Source organism: Sus scrofa, chromosome 14, assembly GCF_000003025.6.
Source record: "Sus scrofa isolate TJ Tabasco breed Duroc chromosome 14, Sscrofa11.1, whole genome shotgun sequence".
Classification (NCBI taxonomy): Eukaryota; Metazoa; Chordata; class Mammalia; order Artiodactyla; family Suidae; genus Sus; species Sus scrofa.
In genome coordinates this window covers 64,506,992-64,519,577 of record NC_010456.5, presented here as the reverse complement: position 1 = coordinate 64,519,577, position 12,586 = coordinate 64,506,992, and the positions used below count along the sequence as shown (strand labels likewise).

Here is a 12,586-nt window from a genome sequence, read left to right as displayed (position 1 = left end):
TCCACAACATGGATCTTGAGAGTATCATGCTAAGTGAAGTAAGTCAGACAGAGAAAGACAAATACTGTATGATTTCACTCAAATATGGAGTCTAAAAAGCCTCACTCATAGAAACAGAAAATAAATGGTGGTTACCAGGGGCTGTGGGGTGAGGGAAATGGGGAGATGCTGATCAAAGAATACAAACTTCCAGTTACAAGATAAATAAATTCTGGGGATCTGCTGCACAGCAGTGTGATTATAGACAACAATATATATACTTAAACGTTGCTTAGAGAGTAGACCTTAAATGTTCTCACCACAAAAAGGAAATGGTGATTATGGGATGTGATGGAGGTGTTAACACTATGATATAGTCGTATTCCAATATATGTGAATGCATCGATTCAACAGGTAGATTTGGTAACACCCCTGAACTCACATAATGTTATAATGACATACCTAATGCTTATTGAGATATCAGTTATATCTCAGTAAAGCTGATAAAGGAAACAAAGAGGTGATGAATTTTTGCAAGAAAGTACCCCCCACAGAGAGGAGTCTTTTATCACTGACCTTCTTTCCAATTGCTGGCACATGGTACTAAGGACAAGCCGATGAATTTTAGTCAGTTTTGTTTTGTGTTAAACTCTCTACAGATGACATATTGGCTTCTGCCTACATGCAGAAGGACCACCTCCCCCCTGCCCACTGCCTCCCCACCCTGGTATGCTGCTGTGTATCTGAACTAGGTCTTGCCATACCGAGAAGACAGGAAAAGTCACTTCAGAGAGACAAGTCGTTCTATATTTGAACAAGCACAGTGGTAGGAAAAAAAACAAATAGAGCAAGAAGTGGTGTAGCAAAATACAGGGTACAAAGAACTAAGCTGCTGGAAAGAAGCCCTAGGTGTCTCTATGACCTGTGTCTCAATTTCTTCATTATACATAGGAAAAATCCTTCGTTGTACCTACTCATGGGATTCTGAAAGGAATGAAGAATATTATTACCAATGATATGGCAAGTTGGGAATGCTACAAAATAGGGACTGACTTCATAACAGGGACTGAACTAATAAGAAGGCCACTGTCCATGGTCATGCACAGCGATATGGTGAGAAAGGGTAGAACTCTATGCTACTGGTGCTTACGTTTTTCTATGTCTGAAATTATTTCAAAATAAAAGTTAGGAGTTCCCATGGTGGTTCAGAAGAAATGAATCCAACTAAAAGGAACCATGAGGTTGGCTTTGTTCAGGGGGTTAGGGATCCAGCATTGATCTGGCTTTGCGCGAGCTGTGGTGTAGGCCGTCAGCTGCAGCTCCAATTAGATCCCTAGCCTGGGAACCTCCATATACCAAGGGTTAGGCCCTTAAAAAAAAAGCAAAATAAAAGTTAAAACAATCATGAGGGTGAGACTGTTATGGGAGAAGCAGTCTACAGAGAAATGGGACTATGCAAGCTGAGTTTAAATGATGCTCCCCTGGTGGACTGAACCACTGACCAGTGACACACTGACTCTTGGAAGCTCCCTTCTGGAGGCATACTGAAGTCTGTTCTTGCCAAATATTTCCTTCTTTTCATGTAAGAATGACAATAAACAGCCAAATTAAACAGGAACTGTTAGGCTTTTTAAATTTTTTTTGTATTTTGTCTTTTTAGGGCCACCCCCGAGGCATATGGAGGTTCCAAGGCTAGGGGTCTAATCAGAGCTGTTGCTGCTGGCCTACACCAGTGCCACAGCAACACCAGATCCGAGCCACATCTGCAACCTACACCCACAGCCCATGGTAACACTGGATCCTTAACCCACTGAGCAAGGTCAGGGATCAAACCCACAACCTCATTGTTCCTAGTTGAATTCGTTTCCGCTGCACCACAATGGGAACTCCTGTTTGGCTTGTTTTAAAGAAGCCTTTTGAAAACTGCTTGGGAGTTGCCATTTGTCACTGCCACCAAATCCTAGAGATTCAGGGAGAGAAAACTGCCATGTCATCCCTCAACCATCTCCAAGCACCTTCCTGTTTGTTCTTTCACACACGATCAGAGGGTGGACCATAGAATTCTTCTGGGAATCCAAATCTCTAGCACAAGAAGGGTAGGTGATCAATTTTTAATTAAAAATTATATGACAGCAGCTTCCATTTCTCTTTGAAGAGAAAAGGTGGTTTTTTGTTTGTTCATTTTGTATTTTTGGTTTTTGGCAGTGGCCTGCAGCAGCTTGATGTGGAATCTCAAATCTCAGTTCCCTAGACCAGGGATCAAACCCAGGCTGCAGTGGTAAAAGTGTCAAGTCCTTACCACTAGACCACCAGGGAACTCCCCAGAAAAGGTTTTTAAAAGGTTTTAATTGGTAGGAGGCATGAATTGGAAAATAAGATTTATGTGTGTGTTCTACAGACTGAAGCCATCACTCCGGGCATGAAAAAAATAAAATTAAAAATAGCCACTGTATTGTCTCATTTCCTTCTCACCCACCACCCCGCCAAAAAAAAAAAAAAAAAAAAAAAAAAAAAACAAAAAAAAAACAAAAAAACCACCACACTACAGATGAGGAAACAGAAGTTTAGGAAAATGAAGTGACTTGACAGAGTCCTCCTTTTAGACTCAGCAGAGTCTGTTTTGCTTCACCACACTCATTCCTACAATATGTGGCAAACAGTAGTGAGGAGATGTGGGTAGACCTTAAAGCAAAAAATACATATGCACAAACATCCACCATCAAAACAGGCTTTCACTGAAACTACTCTGGAAGAGCCTGATCTAAAATCACCTACCTTCATCCAACCACAGGAAAACTACTCGAAACCTCCAACACGGAAGCAGAGCCCCATCGAGCACACATAACCACTGGATTACAATTCTCCTCACAGACTCCTGTCCAAAGGCAGGTCTTTTGAATGGAGCAAATACTCCTTTAAATACTCAATGAAAGCCATTTCAAGAATGTCCACGAGGAGTTCCCGTCGTGGCTCAGTGGTTAACAAATCCGCCTAGGAACCATGAGGTTGTGGGTTCGGTCTCTGCCCTTGCTCAGCGGGTTAACGATCCGGCGTTGCCGAGAGCTGTGGTGTAGGTTGCAGATGCGGCTCGGATCCCGCATTGCTGTGGCTCTGGCGTAGGCCGGTGGCTACAGCTCCGATTGGACCCCTGGCCTGGGAACCTCCATATGCCGCGGGAGCGGCCTAAGAAATAGCAAAAAGACAAAAAAAAAAAAAAAAAAAAAAAAAAAAGAGAGAATGTCCACGAATGCGATTTAGGTCACACGCATGATGTCAGAACAATGGCTAGAATCTCACCGATGCAACGAAGGAGAAGAAAATAAAATGGAAACCAGTTGTTTGGCTTCCTGTAGCTAAAACAACTGCCCGATTAACTAAATTTTTCTCTTTCTAACCGGTTGTCATGGTACTGTGGGGATAGAATCTTAGACAGAGCCGGCAGACAACAACCAATTTGTGACATCGTGCCTTGACCCTTACTGCAATTATATTAGGGCTGTCATTTTCAGATGACATGGACTCACAACACAGTCTCTCAAAAAAAAAAAAAAATCTCAGAAATCTGGGCATGGGAAAGCCATGGAGTCAGTGGAAGGCCACAGTTTATAGGATTTTAATAGATGACTTTGTTATTTTCAAATATTGTGTACATTCAAGACTCAGATATATATAAGTACTAAAAGTAAATTCAATTAAGAAAATGAAAAAATGGCCAAAAGCGTGCACTGCTTAGTAATATATCAAAAATAAACAGTCATTTCACTGCACAGGCATCAGTTGCTTTACTCTGAGATAAAAGCACTTTTACTTAATGAGAATTGCAATAATAATAGTCACTAATGTTTATTGGATGTTTAGAACATACCACAAGTTTTACATTGCTTTTTCACCTTCCCCACAACTATTTAATATAGAGTCTAAGAAGATTCCAATTTTACACATAAACTAAACTTAAAGAGAATAGGTCTCTTGGAGTTCCCATCGTGGCTCAGCAGTAATGAACCCAACCAGTATCCATGAGGACTCAGTTTTGATCCCTGGCCTTACTCAATGGGGTAAGGATCTGGTGTTGCTGTGAGCTGTGGTATAGGTTACAGACACTGCTTGGATCTTGAGTTGCTGTGGCTGTGGTGTAGGACAGCAGCTGCAGCTCCAATTTGAGCCCTAGCCCATATGTCACAAGGTTTAGCCCTAAAAAGCAAAAAAAAAAAAAAAAAAAAGAGAGAGAGAGAGAGAGAGAGATAATTGGTCTCTTGCCCAAGAGCACACAGCTAGCAAGGGAGTGGTGAGTGGGACCCTTGTCGACTAGTCCCCATGGCCTATAGCCTTTACTCCTCTCTAAACATCTCTGACCACACACACTCAAAATTGTCAGCGGATTCTCCATCAGTTAAGCTTCTCAAACAACGTCAGCTCCATTTTCAATCTCACCGAGACCAAAGGGCTCCTTTCATAAAGAACGTATGAATGATGAGCAACTAACAATTTTCCAATGTAAGAGTGAAGCTTAGAAACTAAAACAGAGTTGAAATGCCCAACTCAAAAAAAATTTTAGTTTAACAATAACATCTGGGATTTTCATCCACTTCCCCCCTTTCTTTTTCTTTTCAGGGAAGTACCCTCCGTATATGGAAGTTCCCAGGAGAGGGGTCGAATCAGGGCTGCAGCCTCTGGCCTACGTATGCCATAGCTCATGGAAATGCTGGACGCTTAACCGACTGAGCAAGGCCAGGGATCAAACCTGCATCCTCAGGGACACTAGTCAGATTCCTAACCACTGAGCCACGAGAACCCTCCACTTCCCCCATTTTTAAGAGATTGTTTTTTCTTGTTTTCTGGAGTTATTTTAAAAAAGCTTTAAAATAAAGAATGATGAATTTTCTCTAAGGCAAGGAAATTCACGTTCCTAGAATCCACATTCAACCTGATCTTTCTGGTCAGTGCCTTGGAGATTTCCACAGTGGCTGCAGAAATCTCCCTTCCGTCTCATTCCCTGGACACAGCCCAAGAAAAATGGCAGATGCCAGGTTCTCTGGTGCTCTGGAGATGCAAATAAATACCAAAAGGGAACTCAATCAGCAAACACACCACAGCACAAGGACTGTTTTATTTGCCCCTAGAGGTTCAAGAGTAGAGGATCGACAAATGCACTGTGTCTCAGTTGGCAGAAGTGACAGTTCGTTATCTTGGAACACAATCACTAATGTTCATGACTTAAAAACAAAAGGAAAGGAGCAACACTTTTTCATCTGGTGGGTTTGATAGATCACAGCTCTGATTTCCCCTCCCCACTGGAATATTAAGTAGACAGTCAATGTGAATATCCAACAGAGTCATGTCCTGCTTTCATTTTTTGGCAAACTGGTCTTTGCTCCTAATTCCCAGCAGTATCAATTAACAATGCATAATTTCAATAGAGTGCTTGAAAGTACAGGACTGGCACTGCAAAAATTAATTGTCTTTAGCTGATTTCCTGGAGACACTATTAATCAATATTATGCCATCCCACAAGTAGCTGCTCGCCTTCTTCCCAGGGATTAAGAAAGGAAGGAAGGTGGCTAGGTTGGCCACGTGCTCTGTAGGTGTGTTAGTGACAGCTGAATTTTTAACATCTTGGCTTGTAAAATCATGGAAAGAAAATGAATGGTTTTGCATTTTAAGCTAAAACTGAAGTTCTTAAGAAGTTTTTTCAGGAGTTCCCATCATGGCTCAGTGGTTAATGAATCCGACTAGGAACCATGAGGTTTCGGGTTCCATCCCTGGCCTTTCTCAGTGGGTTAAGGATCTGGCGTTGCCATGAGCTATGGTGTAGGTTGCAGATGCGGCTCAGACCCTGAGTTGCTGTGGCTCTGGCATAGGCCAGTGGCTATGGCTGCAATTCGACCCCTAACCTGGGAATCTCTATATACCGTGGGAGCGGCCCAAGAAATGGCAAAAAGACAAAAAGACAAAAAAAAAAAAAAAAAAAAAAAAAAAAAAAAAAAAAAAAAGAAGAAGAAGTTTTTTCAGAGTGGTCTAGATTCAACGATTGAATGAGGTATGAATGAAGACTTCTCATACCAATGCTACCTAAAATTGGGTCACTTGTTTCATGCCAAACTCTGGGAACTTAGACCTATCTATGTCAAGGGGTGTTGTATATAATTGTTTGGCATGTTCAGAAATAAAAGAATGCAGTATATATCACAAAGAGTAAAAATCTTGAGATCATTATGAATATTCGGAAAAAATATTTACTTAGAATAAGAAAACATGAGTTCCAGACCTGGCTCTTGTATCCTCTGTAACCTTAGGCAAGACAATGTAGGAATTAGCCTTTCCTACTCAGGGTCAAAATTTCCTCACCTGAAATGGGAGCGAGGGAGTAAGAAATCTCTAAAATTTCTAATTTTAAAGTCCTTGACTTAAAAACAAAGGGTTTGGAGCAATTTATACAAAGATGGGAAAACACACATATTGTTCAGCAAAGGCTGAATACCTGGGCCTGCTAGTTTTCTAGGTCTGAACTGTCCAACACTGCAGCCACGGGTACGTGTGACTATCATACACGTGCTGACAAGTGCTGTGTTAAAGACACATCAGATTACAGAGACTTACTGTGGAAAAAAAGAGAATGCAACATATATTATTAAGAACTGTACACTGATTGCATGTGAACAGGATAATATTTGGGATGCACTGGGTTAGATAAAATGCACTATCAAAATTAATTTCACCCATCTCCCTTTACCACCAGGAAACCATCGGTCAGCTATGCATCTCATTCTGTTGTTCTTGGATGGCACTGGCCTAGGCCCTGGTTGCTTAGCAGCAGGCAAAACAGACAGGACCCCACTCTCAAGGAACTTGCACTCTAAGACAGGCAGGAGAGAATAAACAAGCAAGTAAATAATTAATTTAGGTAAAAGAGCTATGAAGGTTATAATAAGAGATTGTGCCAGAGTGGTTTTCTTTAGATAGAGGTGGTCAGGAAAGATATTTAAGATGAGGTGACATTTAACCTGAGACCCAAATGATGAGACATGACAGCTAGACACAGAGGCGGAGAAGAATGACCCAGGAGAAGGAGAGAACAAGCCCCCAAAGCCTGAGTGGGGAGCAGATTTAGGAGGTATGGACACTGAAATATTTACCCTTACAACACAACATTTACCAGAAGTATTATTTAGGCTCCATAATGGATTCACTGGGAGCCAAGCATTGTTATAGGAACTGCCACATATATCATCACCCCATTTAATCTTCCCAATGACTATCTACATAAAATTGTGACATAGTGTCTATCATACAGATTAAGAAAATAAAACTCAGAGAGACCTGCCTGAGGGTGTGGCATGTGTAAGACCTAATGGGAACTGAAGATCCCATCTTCACACCTGAGAGGAGGCTTCTTTTCCTAGGATTTCCTCAGTCATCTTCACCCCAGGCACACAGAGTAAACCAAGACTTCCCAGCAGATGTGCACTGTCTCTGCCAGTCTTTTCTGGGCTGCTCTTTGTTGCTCAGCAGCTCACAGAGTTTGGAGAAATGCAATCAGCACCATCGACGATTGGATAAATTGGGGATGCAAATTTGCCCTCAAGCAGCACAGTTACTAGACAAAATTATTCATTTTTAGAAAGGAAGGAAGGAACTCTAAATTCCTTTCCCTTTCCTCTCTTCCTCTTAATTATTGAACAATGGTGTTATTCATGACATTTGTTAGTTGCTTAGCAAGCACTTTTTCTTGTGGCTCAAAGGGCTCTATGGAAACAGCTGAATAAGGGGAATCTGAGAGGCAAAGAGATCTGAGTGTGAATCATCTCAACTTCACCACTTACTGCTATGTGATTTTGAACTAGACAACCCTGACACTTAAGGCTCCATTTCTTTGTATGACAAAGAGGCATGAAAAGTACATGTCTTTAGGATTGTCATGAGGGTTAAGTTAGAGGATCTGGAGCAAGTGTCCATCTCAGAAGCTCATGGCAGCTCATCAACCATGAATGCTACATAGTCCTAGGTCTGACCACACTTTAGAAGAGGCTATCTTGCACTCTCCTGGAAGAGTTGAGGCATGGGAAGTCTGAGCCTGCAAGGATTCTTGGGCACCCCTGAGGTAAATGAAGATGACAACACAACTGATAGGTTTCTGTAAATTAGAATCTCCTCATCCTGGATCCCAACCAACTCCATTCTCCGTCAGATGTCAGTGGGGCAATGGCAAAAGTGGGAACCTTTCTTTAGTCCGAACCCTTTATTTTGACTGAAGAATAACTCCTTCTATGAATTAAAGGAATCTCCAAGCACAATCATAAACTAAAGCAGGTTCTGGAAGCAGAATCACCTGTTTTTTTGAGACTCCCAAGGAAAGGTTCCAAGACCTTCAAATAACAGAAGCTTCAGCTTATAGACTGCAGTTCTTTTTCCAAAGACATACTACACAGGTCAGAGATTTCCATTGATGTGCCCTTCAATATATGATGCAAACGGCTAAGCCCCACTTCTGGGAAAGGGTTTGCTACTTCACAAGGATCTCAATATGAGCAGCTGGAGGATAGGTTTGTACAACCTTGAAATTATTGGAAGTGAGGGAATGGCATGGAGGCACAACATATTTGTGCCTACATCCTGATGAAACACAAATGGTATTGCCTGATTGCTATTGATTCTCTTTCTCAATTTGGATCAAATGTTCAACTTGGATCAACTATAGCAATAACCAACCCAAACCCAAATCAGTTCAAGGTAAGAGGTGGGATGCCTTTTCTCTTGTCTAATTGTGTGAGCTGTCCCAGTGAACAGATTTTTCTGTTAGGGAAATAAGTGAACTCCTTCTGCCCCAAGATACCCACTCCACTCAAAAGGCCTGACCCAACCTTCTATCCATCCACCAAACCACTCTTCTCATTTCTTTTTTATTCTAAATTACAGGCTACCCAGAACCTACAGCTTTTCAAACTATTCCAAACTTTTCTGCAATCACTGAATTGGGGGTGAGATTTGGGAGGGATAAGAGGCATTAATGGATTTGCAGTGGATTGAGGGGGTGGTACTTGAGAAGTCCTTTAAAATGAACATCAAGAGCAATCACAGGAGACACTGTAAATGGGGACCCTACCTTTCCTCAGCCCCATTCCTTGGTCTTATTATTATAGGGGTTGAATTGGGTAGACTATTTATAAGCTTCCACGGAACTTATATCCTCTTCCCTAAGTCTCTGTCCTGCCTCCTTTTACTAATGTCCCAGAATGGAGATGAGAGGGAAATTTTCCCAATGCCCCACTTCTGGGGCTCTGCAAACTCTCAAGCGTTATCTGAGTTCCTGTGCACAAATCTAGAAAGCCATGATTACAAACTACACCGGAGATCGAGCACTGCATCCTGCTGTGGACCGCTACATCCTCAGTACACGCTTGGCTCCTAGAGTGACAGGCTCCTGGGGATGTGCTGGAGGACCCATTTGATTATCAGCTAAAATCTGTTTACCTCTAAGGAGACAAACCCCAGTTCACTCAGAATTTAGGCCTTATATTCTAGGTGGAATTAACTAGGCTGAATTTTCAGTTTCCAACTCACAATACCTAAGGACGTGGACCTTTCATTTCTTTCTGAAGGTGGCTTCTCTCCTGTTTGTATGATCACCTTTGTTTCCCTTTCCTTCTACTACCTCAACATGATTGGTCCCCAAGCTGAGAAGTATGAGTGAGAGGTCCTTTAGCTAAAACGTCCTCTCAGAATTATCCCCAAAGAGGTAAGACAGCTGGGACAAATCACGGGTACTCAGTAGACCTAGCTTGGACTCGAGGACTGCCAGTTTGGCTGCCATCATCCTCCAACTTTATATCCAGACAAAATACCTTCAAATAATTTTCAAAAAGATCCAAAAGGAGGCAGGAGACAGGAAAGAAGAGATAGGATGTAACTGAAAACTAGAAAGAAATTTGAGTCCAACTTCATCATTTTATTGTGAAGAAATGAGGCCCCAGTTGATGAAAACCTGTCCAAGGACTCTATGTTTATAAGGCCAGAGCTGAGAACATACCCCACGTCTCACGACCATCAGGCTAATGTTCTTTACCACTATCCAATTTACCGAGCCCAAGAATAGCTCTGACTCTTATCCCCAGACTGTCCTCCAGCTGTCCACAACAACAAAAATTCGGAAAACTCAGCATGGTGAACTGAAGGGATCGCTGATTTTAATGTCAGGCCTGGGTCAAAGCTCACAGTTTGGAACTTCCCAGAAATTACTAGCAACCTTTCTGAGCTCCTGTTTTCTTCTTGGTCAAAAGGGGCTAATACCTGCCTCTGGTGTCTGTCTGAACTGTTGCGAAAACCAAAGGATAGAGGGGATGCAAAGCTGCTGTAAAAAGTGTTACATGTAATGATTTTCAAATTCCATGGACTTAATAGAGCACCATCTGAGGTGAATAGAGATTTGTATTTGTTAAAGGGTCCTCATTTTACAGATATAGAAGTAAAGCAAGACCACTTGCCAGCAAACCTGGGAAGGAAGAGAGAAACACCTGGAAGGGAAAGAAAGCCCAAAAATCCTATGATAACCCGGTGCTAGTAGGGTGACCAGCTACCCTGGTTGTTCCAATACTAGCATTAAAAATCCCATGTCCGGAGTTGCCGTCGTGGCGCAGTGGTTAACGAATCCGACTAGGAACCAGGAGGTTGCGGGTTTGATCCCTGCCCTTGCTCAGTGGGTTAACGATCTGGCGTTGCCATGAACTGTGGTGTAGGTTGCAGACACGGCTCAGATCCCGCGTTGCTATGGCTCTGGCGTAGGCTGGCAGCTACAGCTCCGATTTGACCCCTAGCCTGGGAACCTCCACATGCCGCAGGAGCAGCCCAAGACATAGCAAAAAGACAAAAAAAAAAAAAAAAAAAATCCCATGTCCTAGAAACCCCGAAGTCCCAGGCAGACTGAGACTGGGACGTTAGAGAGTTAGCCACTCTAAAATATAATACCATTTAAAAACCTAAAATATGAATCACTAGGACCTTATAGTCACTCACAGGAAATTAAAAATGTTTCTGCTAAGAACTGTTCAATAGCCAGCTATGAACTTTCACTACCCCTCTTCTCTAAGATCAGGAATATGAGGGAAGCCTAGGGAAGGGCTTTGAAATACATTTTTCTGCCTCTGTTGGCAACTGGTTTATTTCCCACCTCTGAGAACACAGTCCACAGCAGAAAAACAATGTCATGGGCAGGGGAGGAAGATTAGAAAATAGCAGGGACTGCAGAGGGTCAGCCCTTCTGCTCTACTCGGCCAGCTAGCGCCTCATACCCTGGCTGTCTGTGTGCAAAGGTTAAGGACTAAGCCTGTCAAAGCTCGGTATCCAACATTTATTTACATTTTGCCCCTCATTCTTATAAAAACTACTGAGAAATGCAGTCAGATTCCTGACACACTGGAATATCTCTAACATCTATTGTTTCGAATGTGCCATTTCAAAGTGCAAGACAGTAAAAGGCATTGTTTCAATCAACTCCCTTTATTCCCAATTGGCTTTTCTGGTCAAGGCCCTTAGAGTATGAGTTCTCTTGGCTGAGACTAGAAAGAGTGTCATATTCGATATTCTAAACTATTCATCCCAAGTTTGGAATTAGGAATGGGCAGCCTGCCTGAATACACACCAATTTTGAAACCTATTCCAAAGAGGTGATTTTGTAGTCAGAAGGGTAACTTCTTCAGAACTGTGTGCAGAAAGTATACCAAGAAAAATGAAAGGCTTTGGAAAATTTCTGGTATGCAGCCACATTTGGCAATTTCACCAAAATATTTATTCTGGTTCTTCCATCTCTCTAGAGCAGATTTTTGAACATATGGCTTAAGGACATTTTCTCTATCTTTCTGTCTCCCTCACCATCTTGTATTCTAGTTTTGTAAGAAGAGACATATATGAAAATCATATGTGAGGTTTTTTTTTTCCTTCAAGCTATGGAGAAAATTAGAAAATAAAATAAAATAACAAGCGGCATTTCTAAAAGACTTCTAGAAAAACTTTGCAACGAGGGAGTTCCTGCTGTGGCACAGTGAGTTAAGAACCTGACTGCAGCAGCTCAGGCTGCTGTGATGGTGTGGGTTGGAGCCCCAAGCCAGCAGAGTGGATTGAAGATTCGGGTTGCCACAGCTGTGGCATAGGTCGCAGCTACAGCTTCAATTTGATCCCTGGCCCAGAGAGGTTCCATATACCACAGGGGTAGCCAAAAAAAAAAAAAAAAAAAAAAGTTTGCAGTGAACTCTGTTTATATACAATGAGCTCCTGAGAATTTGACCCAGTGTTATCCTCTCCAGGACCCTTTCAGATCACATGCAATTATGCTCATATGGGGCTAAAAATTGTTTTAAATTCTGATGAGGTAAAATGACAGGCATGGTACACTTACTAAAATAATCAATAGTACCTCATACTTCTGTATTTTCCAATCTCTTTGAGAAAAATGATCTATATATACCAGAGAACATTATTGGCTGTGGAAGGATCAAAGAGGGCCCTACTTGCCCATTATAAATTCAAAAGACCATAAGAAGACATCATTTGTCTTTAAAAATAAATCCAGTAACTTATACACTGCATGCTACACACTTCATCAGTCGTAGTTTATGAT

The 12,586-nt window shown here is 41.9% G+C and overlaps 1 long non-coding RNA gene across 1 annotated transcript in view; it reads right to left on the bottom strand.

The window, feature by feature from the left end:
• LOC106506013 overlaps nucleotides 1–7,817 on the bottom strand; it is a 448,664-nt gene extending 440,847 nt beyond the window's left edge. Inside the window, exon 1 of the long non-coding RNA XR_002338945.1 lies at nucleotides 7,356–7,817. This is a non-coding gene — a long non-coding RNA (uncharacterized LOC106506013). The remainder of the gene's footprint in view (nucleotides 1–7,355) is intronic.